This window comes from Triticum urartu, chromosome 1A (genome assembly GCF_056163025.1).
Source record: "Triticum urartu cultivar PI428250 chromosome 1A, HENAU_Tu73, whole genome shotgun sequence".
In the NCBI taxonomy this organism is placed as follows: domain Eukaryota; kingdom Viridiplantae; phylum Streptophyta; class Magnoliopsida; order Poales; family Poaceae; genus Triticum; species Triticum urartu.
This window is the reverse complement of record NC_141873.1, coordinates 471555424-471576400: the sequence shown is the minus strand read 5'-3', so window position 1 is coordinate 471576400 and position 20977 is coordinate 471555424. Positions and strand designations below refer to the sequence as shown.

General features: G+C 45.8%; 1 long non-coding RNA gene across 7 annotated transcripts; it reads left to right on the top strand.

The window, feature by feature from the left end:
* Positions 1–13744: 13744 nt before the first annotated feature.
* On the top strand, positions 13745–20225 carry LOC125506625 (uncharacterized). Of its 7 annotated transcripts, XR_015604578.1 has the most exons (9): positions 13745–14759; positions 15139–15236; positions 15463–15542; positions 15662–15767; positions 15895–16003; positions 16266–16345; positions 18275–18417; positions 18997–19061; positions 19962–20225. It is a non-coding gene; the product is annotated as an uncharacterized LOC125506625 (long non-coding RNA). The 7 variants fall into 7 exon arrangements; XR_015604575.1 differs by lacking the exon at positions 16266–16345 and having other exon boundaries at positions 17655–18417; XR_015604571.1 differs by having other exon boundaries at positions 16266–18417.
* The last annotated feature ends 752 nt before the right edge of the window (positions 20226–20977 follow it).

Genomic DNA, 20977 nt, shown 5'->3' with positions numbered 1-20977 from the left:
TTGCATTTGCATACGTGTTCATCTCATGCATTCGAGCATTTTCCCTGTTGTCCGTTTTGCATTTCGGCGCTTCGTTCTCCTCCGGTGGTCATTTCTACCTTTCTTTCGTGTGTGGGGATTAAACATTTCTGGATTGGACCGAGACTTGCCAAGCAGCCTTGGTTTACTACCGGTAGACCGCCTGTCAAGTTTCGTACCATTTGGACTTCGTTTGATGCTCCAACGGTTAACCGAGGGATCGAGAAGGCCTCGTGTGTGTTGCAGCCCAACACCCCTCCAATTTGGCCCAAAACCGACCAAAACCCTCTCCATCATCTAGAGCGTTCGATCACGATCGCGTGGCCGAAAACCGCACCTCATTTGGACACTCCTAGCTTCCTCTATACCTATATATATACACCTCCCCCTCAATAATTCGTGGTGCAAAACCTACCCTAACTTTCCCCGCCGCCGCCGGACATCTTCTTCCACCGACAGACGTGTCCGCCCGCCGTGTCCGCCGCCACGTGGCAGCCGCCGATTCGCCGCGCCCCGCGCCCACTTCGCCACTGCGCGCCGCCGCGCCGGCCCGCCCGGGCCCAGGCGGGGCCCTCCCGGCCCGGAGCCGCCGCCGCCCGAGAGCGCTTGCCTTCCTCGCGCCCGATCGCCGCCTCCGCCGCCCGCCATCGACGCCGGTCGCAAGCTCGCCGGAGCTCGTCGCCGGCAGCCCCGCGCCCCCTCGCCTTCCCCGCGCCTCGGGAGCCGTCGCCAAGGGCGCCCGCCGCCGCCCGCCGTCAGATTCGGCCGGGGAGAGGCCGGCCTCGCCTCTCCTTCACCTCCCCACCGACGTGCCGACCTCGTCAGAGCAAGTTGACCTCGCCGGAGTGACCTCGGTTTGCGTGCCCGCAAGGAACCCTAGATCCGGAGGGTATATTTTCTTCTAAGTCCCTGGTTTTCCAGATTCAAATGCTCTTGTTCATCGCATCGTAACTTTGCACCCGTAGCTCCATTTTGGGCATATAGCATATCAAAATGTTCATCTCGGAGAGGACATCATTTCATCTCATTGCATAATTTTCATTTGAGTTAATCTTAATGCCCGAAATGCTGTTAGAAGAATGCTATTTGAGATAATTGTCAGATCTGCTGCTCCATTTAGATATTTGTCATTTTTGCCATGATTATTGGGTGCATGATATGCCCCTGAGCTCTTCATGAGTTTTGTCATATGTTTTTCCATCTATCCAGAGGTGCAATCCATGTATTTTTGTGATGTGTGTGGTGACTAGCACAAGCTTGCAAAGTGGAGCATTTGTTAATACTGATTTCAGGGACTTAGCATTTCCACTAAGTCCTTGATCTATTTATCTCAATATGCCATATGTTCATGTTGTTTCCTAGTGATATGTGCCTCTTTTGAGGATTATCAGTAAGGATGTTTTGTTAATCTTGTAGTGATCTATCCATCCATGTCTTTGTTTGCAATTATGGAGCACCCTAGCTTGAGTCAATCGAGCTCTACTTTTGCTATTTCGTGAATCTGGGCAGATTGTCTACTTGTTAGCGATTTTGCCGAGGATGTTGTAGTTGATCCGTGCATGCTATGTTATTGTTCTTGCCATGTCTAGCTTGTATTTTGTGTATTGTTGATGGGTGTATGCTTAGTTTGTCATGACTTGCTCTATAGTGAGTGCATTGAGCTTGTAAACATGCCTACTTGATATATGTTTCAGCATGCTCCAGTTTTTCACTAAGTCTGAGAACTGATTATGTTTTTGCCATGTTCACATGCTTGCAACTGTATTTTCTGATCCCTTTTGGCTCAAGGTAACTAAGGGACTTTTGTTAAGCTCTTTGAGTAGCTCCATGCCATGCTTTACTTTGCCATGTTCAGCTCCTGTAGCATATAGCTTTCATGCTCCAAAGAGTGCTATCTGATCTGAAATTCCAGACAAGTGTTAATTTCACTAAGTCTGAAATCTGTTTGCCAAATGCATTTTTGCCATGCTTGTTTGAACCTGTTAATGGATGAATTGGCCGTAGCTCAGTGTTCCTCTTTTGTTAAACATCATGAATGGATCCCTGCCATGTATTTTGATGCCATGTTTGGGTGCTGTAGCATGTTCATCTTGTTGCATCTAGTTGGCTACTGGCTGTAAATCACAGAACGTGGTCATATTTGAATCGCTTGCCATTTCCAAACCGTAACTCCGATTCCGGCGTTCTTTATATCGTTTTCAAGCGGTTTCACCTCACCTTTCCAGTGGCACACTTGGATTTCCAAGTTGAGGCCAGGTTCATGCATTCCTTTTCAAATCTTGCATATGCATCCCATATCACATCCCGCATAGCATACCATCTTTGCATCATGTTGTTTGAGTTTGCACGTGGTTGATTGTGCCCTTGTTGCTTGTTTTTCTTGTTTGGGTAGATCCGGGAGACGAGTTCGCTAACGAGGAGCCCTTTGAGTTTGCTTTCGAGGATCCAGTCAACTCTGACAACTTTGCAGGCAAGATGATCATACCCTTGAAATCACTAATATCTTTGCTTTGCTAGATGCTCGCTCTTTTGCTATGCCCATGCTACGATGCCTACCACTTGCTTATCATGCCTCCCAAATTACCATGTCAAATCTCTAACCCACCATGTCCTAGCAAACCGTTGATTGACTATGTTACCACTTTGCTCAGCCCCTCTTATAGCGTTGCTAGTTGCAGGTGAAGATTGGAGACCGTTCCTTGTTGGAACATTATTTACTTGTTGGGATATCATTATATTGCCTTGTTATCTTAATGCATCTATATACTTGGTAAAGGGTGGAAGGCTCGGCCTCTCGCCTAGTGTTTTGTTCCACTCTTGCCTCCCTAGTTTCCATCATATCGGTGTTATGTTCCCGAATTTTTGCGTTCCTTACGCAGTTGGGTGATAATGGGAACCCCTTGATAGTTCGTCTTGATTAAAGCTTTTCCAGCAATGCCCAACCTTGGTTTTACCATTTGCCACCTAGCCTCTTTTTCCCTTGGGTTTCCGGAGCCCGAGGGTCATCTTATTTTAAACCCCCCCCCCGGGCCAGTGCTCCTCTGAGTGTTGGTCCACCTCGTCAGTCGCCGGTGGCCACCAGGGCAACTCTGGGCTGGCCTACCGGAAGTTTAGACAATCTGAGTGTGCCCTGAGAACGAGATATGTGCAGCTCCTATCGGGATTTGTCGACACATTCGGGCGGTGTTGTTGGATTGTTTTTAACTTGTCAAAGTGTTTTGTAGAACCGGGATACCGAATCTGATCGGAATGTCTCGGGAGGAGGTATATTCCTTCGTTGACCGTGAGAGCTTGTCATGGGCTAAGTTGGGACTCCCCTGCAGGGATTTGAACTTTCGAAAGCCGTGCCCACGGTTATGGGCAGATGGGAATTTGTTAATGTCCGGTTGTAGATAACTTGAACCTTAACTTAATTAAAATGAATCAACTGTGTGAGTTACCGTGATGGTCTCTTCTCAGCGGAGTCCAGGAAGCGAACACGGTGTTGGAGTAATGCTTGCCGCAGGTTGTCCTCTAGTTATCCGGTCACGCTTTGCCTTCTCTTCTCGCTCTCTTTTGCGAACAGGTTAGCCACCATATGTGCTAGTCGCTTGCTGCAGCTCCACATATATTACCTTGCCTTACCTATAAGCTTAAATAGTCTTGATCGCGAGGGTGCGAGATTTCTGAGTCCCTGTGGCTCACAGATTACTTCCAAACCAGATGCAGGGCCTGATGACTCCGTTCCAGATGACGCGCTTGAGCTCAAGTGGGAGTTCGACGAGGACTCACGCCGATATTACGTGTCTTTCCCTGATGATCAGTAGTGGTGCCCAGTTGGGGTGATCGGGACCATGTCGCATGTTGGGTTTATCTTTCATTTTTGCGTCGTAGTCGGGCCATGAGTGTTTGGTTGATGTAATGCTATTTATGTACTTTGATTGACGTGGCGAGCGTAAGCCAACTATGTATCTCCCCTTTTATTATCTATATTACATGGGATGTTGTGATGATTGCCTAACTTGCGACATTGCTTTCAATGCGGTTATGCCTCTAAGTCGTGTCTCGACACGTGGGAGATATAGCCGCATCGAGGGCGTTACAAGTTGGTAATCAGAGCCTTCCCCGACCTTAGGAGCCCCATTGCTTGATCGTTATTAGCGGCCGAGTTGAGTCTAGAAAAATATTTTGAGTCATTTAGGAATTATATATCGGAGAGTTTAGGAATTCTTTTTACTCCCCGGTCTCCTCATCGCTCTGGTAAGGCATCCTGACGTAGAGTTTTGAATCTTCTCTTCTCAAATTTCACCAACTTTTTTTTAGGACCACGCGGATATCTTGGAATCGTTCCGATGGTTTTGTGACGAGAACATTGTTCTTGGTGCCTCCTGTCTTTAGGGGTTGTGGCAGTGTCCCTAGGAGTTGAGCTCCGAGGTGTTGTCGTCACAATTTTATCGTTGCAGTTCTGGAATACCTGAGTTTAGTACGCCGACATCGAAAATCTCTTTTATGTAGTTCGTTGGTGAGATAACCTCGACGCCACCCAGTACTGGGGCGGGAGTTCGGGAGTATCGCCATAACTTGTATAATGGATGCTTTTCGAAGGTTGAGGTAGATGGTTTCCGAAGTTTTTCTCGGTTATGTGTTGAAGGATGGATATAGCTGGATGTAGGATTTGCTAGATTTGGATGAGATATTATGCTTCCCCTGTATCCCCAACACCTGATTGCATAACCGGAAAGGTTCGGGAGTTTAATAGGTGAGAATTCTTGTAGCTCTAGTTCTTCTTCCACGGATATTGGTTTGAGATTGGGATTTCTTACCGAGTATTCGTTCTTGATCCGTACTTTGTTGATTTATTTCTCTACCTAAATTCGAAGTGGCTTCTCAATTTATGGATATGTGACCATTTCAAGTGGAATGCATTCGTTCTTATGTTCGGATGTGAAGACTTTATGTTGCAATTTCAACCCGTTTGATTCAGCTTCATTTTATCTGTCAAGGTGCTAACGGTTGTCACCCTCTTCAGGATGGCTCCCGCTAAGAGCACCAATCAGAATCAGAATCAAGATCCGCCACCACCTCCACCTCCTCCGGAGGCATGGCAAGCTGTGATGGCCGCAACCAATGCAAACACATAGTTGATCATTCAAATTCTTCAAGAGCGCAATCAAGCGAACCAAGGCAACCAAGGCAACAACCAGAATCACTTTGCTACACTCAACCAGTTCCGTGCTAACGGGCCAAAGACTTTCAGCAATTGTGTTGAGGCAACTGATGCTGACGATTGGCTCGTGGATCTGTGCAAGCATTTCGAGGGCAGTAACGTCAGGCCTGAGGACTTCGTCAAGTTCACTTCCTTCCAACTCAAAGATCAAGCTGCAGAATGGTTCCAGCAGCACAAGGATTCCAGAGGAGGCCGTGTGATTACCTGGGATGAATTCCGTCAAGACTTCAAAGCTCATCATATTCCTCAGAGCGTGGTTGAAAGCAAACGTGAGGAATTACGCAACCTGAAGCAAGGCTCTTTGTCTGTCTATGACTACAACAAGTTGTTTCAGAAGCTCGCCCGCTTTGCTAAGCAGGACGTCCCCGACGAGAAGAGCATGATATACCAGTTCAGGGGTGGTCTCAGAGAAGAAATTCAGCTAGCTCTTGTTCTCTTTGAGCCCTTTAGGTACGATGAGTTCTACAACATGGCATTGAAGCTAGAGGCCGCTCAACTGAGGTGTGATGCTTCCAAGAAGCGAGTCAGAGATGCTACTCCTTCTTCCTCTACTCAAGTGGCCAAGCAGCAGAAGTATTGGCTTCCTCCTCCTCCGTTCCGTCAGCCGTATCAGCAGAAGAGCAAAGGTGGCAGTGGATCTTCCCACCCACCCAACCCTGGCTTTCAGAACAAGACTTCTTCTCAAGCTCCAAGATCGAGTGCTCCGTATCACCGTCCGCTTTCAGAGGTCACATGCAACAAGTGCCAACAGAAGGGTCACTATGCCAACAAATGCTTCAATCAGAGGCGTCTCCCTCCTCCTCCTCCTCCTGTGAGATCGGCAAGTACAGCTGTGGTCAAGCATAACCCCAAGTACGCCAAGGTTAACATGGTGAATGCAGCTCAGGCAGAGGACTCGTCAGATGTCATCATGGGTAACCTTCCTGTTAACGATGTTCCTGCAAAAGTTCTTTTTGACACTGTTGCATCGCATTGTTTCATCTCGAGACCTTTTGCATCTAAACATGGGTGGTATTCTCAAGTTATGCATAAACCGTTAGCAGTTGTCTCTCCGAGTAGTTGTTTGCTCGCTAACTACTAGGTTCCGGATATTTCTATCTCGATGGGTGATTTCAAGTTTCTGGCTTCTCCAATGATCCTTGGTAACTCGGATATTGATCTTATTCTCGGGATGGATTGGCTTTCTAAGCAAAAGGCTCAGCTTGATTGTGCAGCCAGGCAGATTCAATCGACTCATTCGTCTGAGGATATAATTGTCTTTGCCGCTCGGGATAATACAATCCGTCTGTTTTCTCTCAATGAGAAGGGTGAACTGGATGCTATCTCGCAGATTCCAGTCGTTTGCGAATATCAAGACGTCTTTCCAGAAGAGCTTCCAGGAATGCCTCCGCACCGCCCAGTTGAATTCGTCATCGATCTTGAGCCTGGCACGGAACCTGTGTGCAAGCGTCCTTACAAGCTCGGACCTGAAGAGTTGAAGGAGCTGAAGAAGCAACTCGATATTCAAGAGAGAATGAGTCTCATCCAGCCTAGTTCTTCTCCGTGGGGTTGTGGTGTTCTTTTTGTGAAGAAGAAGGATGGAACGGACCGACTTTGTGTTGATTACCATTCATTGAACAAGAAGACTATCAAGAACAAATACCCACTTCCCAACATCAACGAGCTGTTCGAACAACTCAAAGGTGCCCAAGTATTCTCCAAGCTTGATCTCCGTATGGGTTATCACCAGATTCGAATCCGTGAGCAAGATATTCCCAAGATGGCTTTCAGGACAAGCTTTGGTTCATATGAATACACTGTCATGTCTTTTGGCCTCGTCAACGCTCCTCCGACGTTCTCTCGCATGATGAACTTCATCTTCAACGCCTACACCAATGACTTCGTTTTGGTCTATCTCGACGACATTCTGGTCTTTTCGAAGAACAAGGAAGATCATGCCAAGCACTTGCGTTTGGTACTCGATAAGCTCAGGGAACACAAGTTCTACGCCAAGTTCTTCAAGTGCGAATTTTGGCTCAATGAGGTTCTTTATCTTGGTCATATCATCTCTGCCAAGGGCATTGCGGTGAATCCTGAGAAGGTGTCTGCAATTGTGAATTGGGAACCTCCTCAGAACGTGAAGCAACTCCGTAGCTTCCTCGGTCTCGCAAGCTATTGTCGAAGATTCGTTGAAAACTTTTCTAAGATCGCGAAGCCTCTCTCTAATCTTCTCCAGAAGCACGTCAAGTACGTTTGGTCTCCGGAGTGTGACATTGCTTTCAACACTTTGAAAGAGAAATTGGTCAATGCTCCAGTTCTGACTCCGCCTGATGAATCCAAGCCGTACGAGGTCTTTTGCGATGCCTCTCTCCAAGGTCTCGACGCAGTGTTGATGCAAGAGAAGAAAGTTGTGGCTTATACCTCTCGCCAGATGAAGCCCAACGAGAAGAACTACCCCACTCATGATCTCGAGTTGGCGGCAGTTGTGCATGCTCTTTTGACTTGGAGACATCTCTTATTGGGAAGAAAAGTGGACATCTTCACTGACCACAAGAGTCTCAAGTACATCTTCACTCAGCCTAATCTCAACCTCAGGCAGACTCGATGGGTCGAAATGATTCAAGAGTATAATCCGAGTATCGAGTATACTCCAGGCAAGGCCAATGTGATTGCTGACGCATCGAGCAGGAAGGCTTATTGCAACAGTCTTATTCTCAAGCCTTATCAACCCGAGCTTTGTGAAGTTTTCCGCAAACTTAATCTGCAAGTTGTTCCTCAAGGTTTCCTCGCCAACCTTCAAGTCTCTCCTACCTTGGAAGACCAGATTCGCCAAGCCCAGCTTCTTGATGCTATGGTGAAAAAGGTGAAGATTGGGATTGCCAAGAGTCAACCCAAGTACAAGTGCTACCGCATTGATGACAAGGATACTCTCTTCTTCAAGGATCGTATTGTTGTGCCCAAAGGTGACCTTCGTAAAGTGATCATGAACGAGGCTCACAATTCTCTCCTCTCCATCCACCCTGGGAGCACGAAGATGTATCAGGACCTAAAGCAGGCTTATTGGTGGACTCGAATGAAGCGCGAGATTGCTCAGTTCGTGAATGAATGTGATGTCTGCAGAAGAGTGAAGGTAGAACACCAAAGGCCAGCTGGTCTCCTCCAACCTCTTGCCATTCCAGAATGGAAGTTTGACCACATTAAAATGGACTTCGTGACTGGGTTTCCAAAGTCCAAACGTGGCAATGATGCTATATTCGTTTTCATCGATAAACTCACTAAAGTGGCTCACTTTCTGCCTATCAAAGAGTCTATCACTGCAGCTCAATTGGCGGAGCTCTATACCTCTCGAATTGTCTCGCTGCACGGTATTCCACAAGTGATCTCTTCAGACTGTGGCAGCATCTTTACCTCCAAGTTTTGGGATTCTTTCCAGAAGGCCATGGGCACCAACATCCGCTTCAGCACAACTTTCCATCCTCAAACTAGCGGTCAAGTCGAGCGTGTCAACCAGATTCTTGAAGATATGCTCAGGGCTTGTGTGATCTCCTTCGGCATGAAGTGGGAGGATTGTCTTCCTTATGCTGAATTCTCCTACAAAAACAGTTTTCAAGCAAGTTCGGGCAAGGCCCCATTTGAAATTCTGTATGGCAAGAAGTGCCGTACCCCTCTCAACTGGTCTGAAACCGGTGAACGTCAACTTCTGGGAAATGACTTAATCACAGAGGCAGAGGAAATGTGCAAAGTCATTCGAGATAACCTCAAAGCAGCCCAATCGCGCCAGAAGAGCTACTATGATAGTAAGCACCGTGATCTGGCTTTCGAGATCGGAGATCATGTTTACCTCCGCATCTCTCCAATGAAAGGTACTCGTCGCTTCGGTATCAAAGGGAACCTTGCCCCCAGATACATGGGACCTTTCAAGATCGTCAGCAAGAGAGGCGATCTCGCCTATCAACTCGAGCTTCCTTCAAACTTTGCAAATGTTCATGACGTGTTCCATGTCTCTCAGCTTCGAAAGTGCTTCAAGACTCCTGATCGCACCGTCAACTTCGAGGACATTGAGCTCCAAGAAGATCTCTCTTATCGTGAGCACCCCGTTGTTATTTTTGAAGAGACTGAACGCAAGACTCGCAACAAGTCAATCAAATTCCTCAAAGTCAAGTGGTCACACCATTCCGACCGTGAAGCTACCTGGGAACGCGAGGATCACCTCCGTTCTGAATACCCGGCGTTCTTTCAGTCCTAGATCTCGGGACGAGATCCTTTCATAGTGGTGGAGTGTTGTAACACCCCGGATATGATTTACCCAATATGTACTCCAACTCTTGCCGTTTCCGGCGTTAAGTTATTTTATTTTCTCAGGTTCGGGTTTTTTTGTCTCCGTGTGTTGTCGTCGTTGTCATGCATCTCATATCATGTCATCATGTGCATTGCATTTGTACACGTGTTCATCTCATGCATTCGAGCATTTTCCCCGTTGTCCGTTTTGCATTCCGGCGCTTCGTTCTCCTCCGGTGGTCATTTCTACCTTTCTTTCGTGTGTGGGGATTAAACATTTCCAGATTGGACCGAGACTTTCCAAGCGGCCTTGGTTTACTACCGGTAGACCGCCTGTCAAGTTTCGTACCATTTGGACTTCGTTTGATGCTCCAACGGTTAACCGAGGGACCGAGAAGGTCTCGTGTGTGTTGCAGCCCAATGCCCCTCCAATTTGGCCCAAAACCCACCAAAACCCTCTCCATCATCTAGAGCGTTCGATCACGATCGCGTGGCCGAAAACCGCACCTCATTTGGACACTCCTAACTCCCTCTATGCCTATATATATACACCTCCCCCTCAAAAATTCGCGGTGCAAAACCTACCCTAACTTTCCCCGCCGCCGCCGGACATCTTCTTCCACCGACGGACGTGTCCGCCCGCCGTGTCCGCCGCCACATGGCAGCCGCCGATTCGCCGCGCCCCGCGCCCACTTCGCCACTGCGCGCCGCCGCGCCGGCCCGCCCGGGCCCAGGCGGGGCCCTCCCGGCCCGGAGCCGCCGCCGCCCGAGAGCGCTCGCCTTCCTCGCGCCCGATCGTCGCCTCCGCCGCCCGCCATCGACGCCGGCCGCAAGCTCGCCGGAGCTCGTCGCTGGCAGCCCCGCGCCCCCTCGCCTTCCCAGCGCCTCGGGAGCCATCGCCAAGGGCGCCCGCCGCCGCCCGCAGTCAGATCCGGCCGGGGAGAGGCCGGCGTCGCCTCTCCTTCACCTCCCCGCCGACGTGCCGACCTCGCCGGAGCAAGTTGACCTCGCCGGAGTGACCTCGGTTTGCGTGCCCGCGAGGAACCCTAGATCCGGAGGGTATATTTTCTTCTAAGTCCCTGGTTTTCCAGATTCAAATGCCCTTGTTCATCGCATCGTAACTTTGCACCCGTAGTTCTGTTTTGGGCATATAACATATAAAAATGTTCATCTCAGAGAGGACATCATTTCATCTCATTGCATAATTTTTATTTGAGTTCATCTTGATGCCCGAAATGCTGTTAGAAGAATGCTATTTGAGATAATTGTCAGATTTGGTGCTCCATTTAGATATTTGTCATTTTTGCCATGATTATTGGGTGCATGATATGCCCCTGAGCTCTTCATGAGTTTTGTCATATGTTTTGCCATCTATCCAGAGGTGCAACCCATGTATTTTTGTGATGTGTGTGGTGACTAGCACAAGCTTGCAAAGTGGAGCATTTGTTAATGCTGATTTCAGGGACTTAGCATTTCCACTAAGTCCTTGATCTGTTTATCTCAATATGCCATATGTTCATGTCGTTTCCTAGTGATCCGTGCCTCTTTTGAGTATGATCAGTAAGGATGTTTTGTTAATATTGTAGTGCTCTATCCATCCATGTCTTTGTTTGCAATTATGGAGCACCCTAGCTTGAGTCAATCGAGCTCTACTTTTGCTATTTCGTGAATCTGGGCAGATTGTCTACTTGTTAGCGATTTTGCCGAGGATGTTGTAGTCGATCCGTGCATGCTATGTTATTGTTCTTGCCATGTCTAGCTTGTATTTTGTGTATTGTTGATGGGTGTATGATTAGTTTGTCATGACTTGCTCTGTAGTGAGTGCATCGAGCTCGTAAACATGCCTACTTGATATCTGTTTCAGCATGCTCCAGTTTTTCACTAAGTCTGAGAACTGATTATGTTTTTGCCATGTTCACATGCTTTCAATTGTATTTTCTGATCCCTTTTGGCTCAAGGTAACTAAGGGACTTTTGTTAAGCTCTTTGAGTAGCTCCATGCCATGCCTTACTTTGCCATGTTCAGCTCCTGTAGCATATAGCTTTCATGCTCCAAAGAGTGCTATCTGATCTGAAATTCCAGACAAGTGTTAATTTCACTAAGTCTGAAATCTGTTTGCCAAATGCATTTTTGCCATGCTTGTTTGAACCTGTTAATGGATGAATTGGCCGTAGCTCAGTGTTCCTCTTTTGTTAAGAATCGTGAATGGATCCCTGCCATGTATTTTGATGCCATGTTTGGGTGCTGTAGCATGTTCATCTTGTTGCATCTAGTTGGCTACTGGCTGTAAATCACAGAACGTGGTCATATTTGAATCGCTTGCCATTTCCAAACCGTAACTCCGATTCCGGCGTTCTTTATATCGTTTTTAAGCGGTTTCACCTCACATTTCCAGTGGCACACTTGGATTTCCAAGTTGAGGCCAGGTTCATGCATTCCTTGTCAAATCTTGCATATGCATCCCATATCGCATCCCGCGTAGCATACCATCTTTGCATCATGTTGTTTGAGTTTGCACGTGGTTGATTATGCCCTTGTTGCTTGTTTGTCTTGTTTGGGTAGAGCCGGGAGACGAGTTCGCTAACGAGGAGCCCGTTGAGTTTGTTTTCGAGGATCCAGTCAACTCTGACAACTTTGCAGGCAAGATGATCATACCCTCGAAATCACTACTATCTTTGCTTTGCTAGATGCTCGCTATTTTGCTATGCCCATGCTACGATGCTTACCACTTGCTTATCATGCCTCCCAAATTACCATGTCAAATCTCTAACCCACCATGTCCTAGCAAACCGTTGATTGACTATGTTACCGCTTTGCTCAGCCCCTCTTATAGCGTTGCTAGTTGCAGGTGAAGATTGGAGACCGTTCCTTGTTGGAACATTATTTACTTGTTGGGATATCATTATATTGCCTTGTTATCTTAATGCATCTATATACTTGGTAAAGGGTGGAAGGCTCGGCCTCTCGCCTAGTGTTTTGTTCCACTCTTGGCGCCCTAGTTTCCGTCATATCGGTGTTATGTTCCCGAATTTTTGCGTTCCTTACGCGGTTGGGTGATAATGGGAACCCCTTGATAGTTCGCCTTGATTAAAGCTTTTCCAGCAATGCCCAACCTTGGTTTTACCATTTGCCACCTAGCCTCTTTTTCCCTTGGGTTTCCGGAGCCCGAGGGTCATCTTATTTTAAACCCCCCCGGGCCAGTGCTCCTCTGAGTGTTGGTCCACCTCGTCAGCCGCTGGTGGCCACTAGGGGCAACTCTAGGCTGGCCTACCGGAAGTTTAGACAATCTGAGTGTGCCCTGAGAACGAGATATGTGCAGCTCCTATCGGGATTTGTCGGCACATTCGGGCGGTGTTGCTGGATTGGTTTTAACTTGTCGAAGTGTCTTGTAGAACCGGGATACCGAGTCTGATCGGAATGTCTCGGGAGGAGGTCTATTCCTTCGTTGACCGTGAGAGCTTGTCATGGGCTAAGTTGGGACTCCCCTACAGGGATTTGAACTTTCGAAAGCCGAGCCCACGGTTATGGGCAGATGAGAATTTGTTAATGTCCGGTTGTAGATAACTTGAACCTTAACTTAATTAAAATGAATCAACTGTGTGAGTTACCGTGATGGTCTCTTCTCGGCGGAGTCCGGGAAGCGAACACGGTGTTGGAGTAATGCTTGCCGCATGTTGTCCTCTAGTTATCCATTCGCGCTTTGCCTTCTCTTCTCGCTCTCTTTTGCGAACAGATTAGCCACCATATATGCTAGTCGCTTGCTGCAGCTCCACATATATTACCTTGCCTTACCTATAAGCTTAAATGGTCTTGATCACGAGGGTGCGAGATTGCTGAGTCCCTGTGGCTCACAGATTACTTCCAAACCAGATGCAGGGCCTGATGACTCCGTTCCAGATGACGCGCTTGAGCTCAAGTGGGAGTTCGACGAGGACTCACGCTGATATTACGTGTCTTTCCCTGATGATCAGTAGTGGTGCCCAGTTGGGGTGATCGGGAACGTGTCGCATATTGGGTTTATCTTTCATTTTTGCGCCGTAGTCGGGCCATGAGTGTTTGGTTGATGTAATGCTATTTATGTACTTTGATTGACGTGGCGAGCGTAAGCCAACTATGTATCTCCCCTTTTATTATCTATATTACATGGGATGTTGTGATGATTGCCTAATTTGCGCATTGCTTTCAATGCGGTTATGCCTCTAAATCGTGCCTCGACACGTGGGAGATATAGCCCGTTACACCACCCCACCCCACCCCGCAAAAAACAAGCCTCTCGATCCCATCCCCGATCTCCAGCCTCTGGATAGGTGCTCTTTCGTTGCCACCACCGCCGCTGTCCGAGGGGAGACGTCGCCGCCGCCGAGGGGAGACGCCGCCACCCTGGGGAGACGCCACTGCCTCCCTTGGCGCCGTATTCCCTCAACGCGTTCTTCCGGAATGCCGCGGAGAAGAAGACCGCCGGGGCGCAGCAGGAGGAGCCCTCGCCGCCGGCCGCCGCGACGGTTGCCGCCGCGGACTCCCTCCTCGCCAATCTGTTCACGGGCGTCTCGGCCGTCAAGGCGGCCTACGCGCAGCTGAAGCTCGCGCAGTTCCCCTATGATGCGGAGGCCATTCAGTCCGCGGACGCTGCCGTGGTCGCGGAGCTCACCAAGTTGTCCGAGACCAAGCGGAGGTTCCTCAAGGATCCCGCAGGCGCGGCCAGGGACGCCGCGGCCGCGGGCAACACCGCCCTCTCCGCGCATGCCGAGGAGCAGCAGCATCTGCTCAAGACGTACCAGATCACGGCGCGCAAGCTGGAGGCGGAGCTTCGTGCGAAGGATGCGGAGCTCGACCGCGCCAAAGGATCCCTCGATGCGGATAACATAAGCTCTTCTTTTTTCTTTTGTGTTTGAATCAGATTTGGTGGTCTCCATTTTACAGGCATCTATTGATCTTGGTCTTGTTCTATATGTAGGGTACACTCGATGTTTCACGTTTGGTGAAAGAAAAGAGTCTGCTTTGTTGATTTTGTGCAAGATTGTATGATCTGCCATGTATTAGTAGATCAGTTGCTTCTCTTTGTAGGGGGCGATTACTGATCCAACCTAATTTATTTCATATATGCCCAACTTGGTTCGATCGAATTTGCCATATAGTAGGCTTATGAATGTGTTTTAGTTTCTTTCAGCTGAATATATATCAGTCATGTTTTACTGGCATTTTATCTTTCAAGATGAAGGAGCGGAGTTACTCATGCGGAGCTGTTCAGGGTTCAAGGAGATACACCCGATTGAACAAGGTTAGATTAAAGTTTTTTGTGGTTCATTTTAGCTATCCATTGGTAACACTACAACCTTGATTTTTTGTGGTTCATTTTAGCTATCTATCAGTGACAGTACACCCTTGATTTTTACAGGGACAATGATGTTTAATGAACACATTATTTTTTACTAACAAGTTGTAGCAGAAACTTTTAGAGGCCCTGAATTGTGACCACTGGTTTAATGTAGTTGCTATACCTGCTGATGTGGGCACCCATTTACAGAGGAGCCGCCTTACCTAAGCCTGTTGACTGAACCTTGACCATGTAGCCTGTTAACTTTGTATGCAAGTTCTACCTACAGTTTTCCTATTAATCTTCACCATTAAAATTTGTTCTCTGCTTTCTCTACTAACAGGTTGCAGCAGAAACTCAAGTCCAACAATGTTCTTAGAGGCTTGTGAGTTGTTGGGCGTGAAGCCTGAAGATATTGTGCTCAGTCTACATGACTAATCGGTTAGTGTATTCTCACTATTGCATGCTCAGTTGTAAATCCCAGTATGCAATATTGCACACAACTTCTTTGTGCTTCAAATGGTCCAATGCTCACCTCCTCCTTTTATTGGTTTGAGTATTCAAGCTATGCATCTAGCTGATTGGTGATTCGGATTTTGTTTTAAACTTTGCATGTGTTACTTACAGTAGCAGTGCATAACTAGTGACAAATCAAATGTTGAATCAGGGTCCTTTGTTGATGACTTTGGATCATCATTTATTCCGAAATGAGCTGAATATGGTTGCCTCCCTCCGTTCCATGAGGAAGTTAGTTCAATGCGTTAATCCCTGTTCCTTACATGTGTGGTTAGCTTTGTTCTATACTTCCATTCTTACTTGGAATTTTTGTTCTATAATTTGGTGGCTGCTTACATTTGGATGAGAAGAAGCTCTCCGCGAGGGCAAGATCAGGAGCATGATGGAGACAGTAAGCTTGCAGCCCATAGTGGATGGCCAGTGTAGCGTGCCATCCAAACCTGTCATCTGATGAAGGTAACTGAACCCATCCAAGCTCCATGTTCTCTCGGTTAGATGAAGATGGGGGCACAATTTTCTCAAATGCAAGAAGATGAAAGCAGTCTGGCACATACAAGGGCTTATTATCACATTCTCTTTGCAGTCGGTTTGGTTATGGGAAGCATCTTTGTCAACCGCTATTCATGTGCATAATTAATTGATTTGTTCATCGTGGAGATAGTTTTACTGGAAGGCTGTTGGCTTCCCCACAGGTGCTATACCTCACAATTGTTTATCGTATCAGTCTCTGAGTTATTTATCTTTATTTGCATGCTCAGTTATAAATCCCAGTATGCAATCTTGCACACTAATTCTTTGTGCTTCAAATGGTCCACTGCTCACCTCCTCCTTTTATTGGTTTGAGTATTCAAGCTATGCATCTAGCTGATTGGTGATTCTGATTTTGTTTTAAACTTTGTATGTGTTACTTACAGTAGTAGAGCATAATTAGTGACAAATCAAATGTTGAATCAGGGTCCTTCGTTGATGACTTTGGATCATCATTTATTCCGAAATGAGCTGAATATGGTCGCCTCCCTCCGTTCCATGAGGAAGTTAGTTCAATGCGTTAATCCCTGTTCCTTACATGTGTGGTTTGCTTTGTTCTATTCTTACATTGATGGAGACAGTAAGTACATAGATGTTATCACTACTGCAAATCTCAAACATGTTTTGGCTTATTCAAAGATCACACATGTTTCTTTCCCCAACATCTATTCCTATTGCTCCATTGACCTGATTCTGAGTATTTCCATGTTAAAAAATGATGTTTCCAAACGATGTAGGATCAATGGAAGTAAATATCCAATGTGCCAGGTTATGCACAACTCAACATTTGACCTTTGTTATTTGTAGGAGCATCTCATCTTGAATACTGGTTCTTAGAGCATTGTTCTCCAGCCCTTATTTGCTTAACTTACTACAATATGCTCCTAAGACACAAATTATTCTTGTATGTGTGTACGCTTACTTAGACACTCCCCTACCTGAACCCTCAATTCATGTTGCATCTTCTGAATTCTTGTTTCTATATTGGTATTTTTTTAGAAGTATTTTTTCGGCAAATGTTAACGACAGCTGATATCTAAGGTAGAAGTCCAGGAAGTTTTATGTAATATGGCATATATGTCGACAAAAGGTACAGCAGTGAAGTGAGAATAAAGGGTGCATTCTATATAAACTAAAAATAGTAGTACTAGGATTTTTTTAAAGAATTGGTACATTTAACAGATAGAGGTTTGCGCGCGAGCTATGGTACTACGCAGTGTAAGTACGACTTGTTTTGGTATGAGTGTACTCTCGAGAAGGTTTGCGCAAAAACCTTCTTCATGGTCCTAAGTCAATGGTATACGGTTATCCAGTAGTACTTGTTCTAGGAAGGCTAACCTTGGATACAGTGACTTTTTATAAGGTACTTTTGGTGTTTAACTCTGATAGCTTTCACATGTAGTGGTTCCAAGAACTTTGATATCACCCTTTACCTTGTATTTGCGCAGTAGACATAAACCTTCTGCAACTTACTACTCGAGGACAAAGATTGTTAGCCAATTTTTCATGACTCGGCTCTAAAGCTATTTTGTTCTTTACAGCCTTATTTATATCTTTTTGACCTGGTTATATTTATTGGTTGGTATTATTATTAAAAAAAATTCGAGAAAGCGCAAAGCGATTTTGCGTTTCATTGCATTGAAAAGGTGGGAAAGTACATGCCTCCTAGGAGGTTATATTTACAGGGTCCTAGCTGGTTGGTTGGTATTATTTTATTCTTTTGGATTACACATCCTCTTCTTTTGCTAAATAACAGCGATTCTAGATTGTGGAATCCTTGAAAGGTTCTTTTTTATTAACACAATCTTGTTTTAGTTTAACAAAATCATGGCCGGAATGACACTCGGACCCAGTATCATGCCAACCATTAGATGATCAAGAAGTTCAAGCTATGCGTGGTGGTGGTTGGAGGGCAGCTAGAGCAGCGGCGTGTGACGAGGCATGGCTAGCGGCGGCTAGAGGCGGAGCTGGTCGTGCGGTTTATGGCCGACATGGGGCTTGTCGGAGCCGAGGCCGACCACGGCGTGACAAGGCGGCTGGGATAGGCGAGACGAGGGAGAGGGAGCCGGAGGGAGGAGAGGTCGGGTGGTGGCATGGCTTGCCTCACCGGTGGCTGCGTGTGGTGTGCGTGTGTTGTGTCTGGGTGGGGGAGGGGGAAGATAGAGGGACCACGTGGTGTTTTTTAGTTGGACATGCAAAGGTCCAAACTGCTACACAGCTCCTCCAGATTTGTTCTGGTTTGCGGGAAAATGATAGTTTGGAATGCTCCGCGGACCGACAGGGGGCCTCATTGGATGACAAAAGTCGACAAATATGGTCAAGGGCGAGGCAGGGAGGCCAAGGGCGAAGTGTTGTGGGTGCTTCATTCGGATAGAAGTCAAGGGCTGACTCCTAAATATGTTGCAGGCCTAAAGTTATGTTATTGGTTGCTACAGGTCACCACATCCACTTCCTAGGACCGCAAGCGGCAATGGTGAGGAGGTGAGTGACAACAGGAGGCTAAGGTGAAACTGATGAGAAGTAGTGTCGCTTCCTCAATTATGTGTATGGAGAAGGGAAAAGTGTGGGTAGCTTTGAGGTAAGTCGTGGTTGGTTCGGAGTTTCACATATGCTCTCTAATGGTAGATCATGAACTGTTAGACAATACTCAGCTAGATGTAGGTATGGATCGAGCTTACATTGATTTTTGTGCTAAGGTTGAGAAAACTAGGTAATTATCTAGCCATGTCAGTAACATAATATGCCTTGAGTATTCAAACGTGGTAATACAAATTTTGCAACTTGATATTTAATTCTTGCAAGGAATATTGTTGTTTGCCTCATTAACGAGATACTTGAGTCACTTCACAAAATGTTACGTCTTTGGAGGCGTTCACAGGGAAGGCTACTGGTGTTGTCATCGCTGTTGCCAGTTATAAACTAAATGATCTTTAGCATGATGGAATATTATTAACTCTTGTGGTGAACACTAATGACCTTTAGCGTTGCATAGTGAGTATGGGATTGGGCCTCCCGTCTTTGGTAGAAAATATGTTCCAGTCTGTCTAAGTTGTAGAGGGAGCATATATTGCTTATTATGGGCATTAATTGCATTGTGCTTCCCTTATTTGGTGGAAATTCACTTCATGTCCATTGCCTAATTTGTACAAAAACGTAGGATGCTATTGGCATAATTACTTTTCCTCGAGAGCAGAGTTTCTGAAGTGTATGGAGACGAGAAAGGTATGTGCTACCATATCCTGATCGTCAGGAGTAAATGTGTGTGTGTGGTTTTCACGCAAGTCATTGTTCTAAAGTGTCTTTGCAACTTCAGATTGTGATTTTAGTGTTGTTATTTCTTACATGTTAGAGGGTGCATTATTTTTCACATTCGATCTTTGCAGAGGAGTAGTTGTTATCTGTAATCAGATAGTGTATAAGAAATGGAAGATTTGTTTGTCTTAGCATCAAAATGTTAAATATTAAAATATGCACGACATCATATTCAACACATATCCGAATTATGCCAAATTTGTTTGATCAGTGCAAAATTGCATAAGCTATTTTTTTGTTATTCCGTGCCAACACATGTGTATTTATCTAGGCGGATATAGGCGGTGTGCTATTTAATGCATTGTTATTTAGTTGGCCAGTAATAAGTTCTAAAAAGCATCCTCCTACATGAGCCAAATTTCTGTAAAATTTAGAGTGAATAAATCTTTGTTCTATATACATGTAATGCTTGTCAGCAACTTTTAGTTTATTTTACTGAGAGTGTTAGTTTCTTTTACATTTTAGAAATGGTTGTTTGTTTATTTCTTCTCATCAGATCGGAGTTCATTGGTTTGTTTGTTCCTTTTTATCAGTCATCTACCATGGAATGTTCTATATAAGTTTTTTGTCCAAAGAGATATTTTCTCTCATGCGCTTTAATCATATGCACACATGGTTGCGCGTGTAGTACTAAAACCAGTCAATCAATCCTTTTTATGATGAATTTAAGAGGTTTTATCTTGAAAGTAGTCTTACAACATCTATTTTATTTTTGGACTAAAATCTTGAATTGTAGGGTCTATGCCAGTGATGTGATGCTTACATGTTCTATGATGTTTTTCCAACACACGGTTCATGGTTGCTTGACAGGAAACAGAGAAGTGGCCGGATGGGCAATCAACTTTTTTTTAGAAGATGGATGGGCAATCAACTCATCTGTTGATTGGATTGGGGGGTGGCATGAACAAAGTAAAGGTGAAGAAAGCAAGCTGGACGCTAGGTGGCGGCACCAACAGGGGAAGTGTCAGGCGTGAACCAAACATCTATGGCTTGTTGCTTTGAATCTTGCCGGTCTAGGCAAGGTTTGCTCTTGTCACGATGCAATGATCAACCTCTAAGAAATTCTTGCGTACATGTCTTTTAGTTCTATTTTCCCCCTCATCCACCTCCATCGCTCCGGCTTCTTCTCCTTCGCTCCATGGCCAACCCCACCTTCTCCTTCGGCTTCTTCTCCTCCGCGTCCATCACGGGAATATATACTATCTCTACTTCCTAATCAATTTGAAAGATTAATTCGAAGTGGATAATTTACTTTTTTTTATTGAGTACTGGGCATCGAGCAATGGTTCAGCAAACAAACCTAGATAGACATCTCTTGACAAAATATTAATGTAGCCGCCGATCACACAGAAAAGGTTTATCTACAAACACTGGTGTATTCAAAGGCTAATAAAAATGCAATAAGATGAAATAAGAGAACAAGAGCTATAACAGTCGCTACTCACATGATATGCTTTCATCATTTTATCCATGCTTATATTGATATTCCGAATTCGTTCACCTGCATGCTATGAAAAACATAAATATGATCACACAATAGTTTGTCCGTTTTAGCGGACAACATTGGAGATGCCCTAAGATCCTTTATTTTCAAATTTTCATTTTCTTACTCATTTCTATCATTAGACTCACTTTTACTTTTATTCTCTTTTCTTTTACATGATTATTTAACAGACACGGGGGAATTGCATAATGTATTCTCTCCAGTGGAGTCTATATAGCCATATACTATTCTTCAAACAATGGAACAGGTGGGTAGATCAAAAGGAGAGGTGCAAAGCATGCTTATATGCCAATATACCGAATACATTTCATGCAGTGAAGTA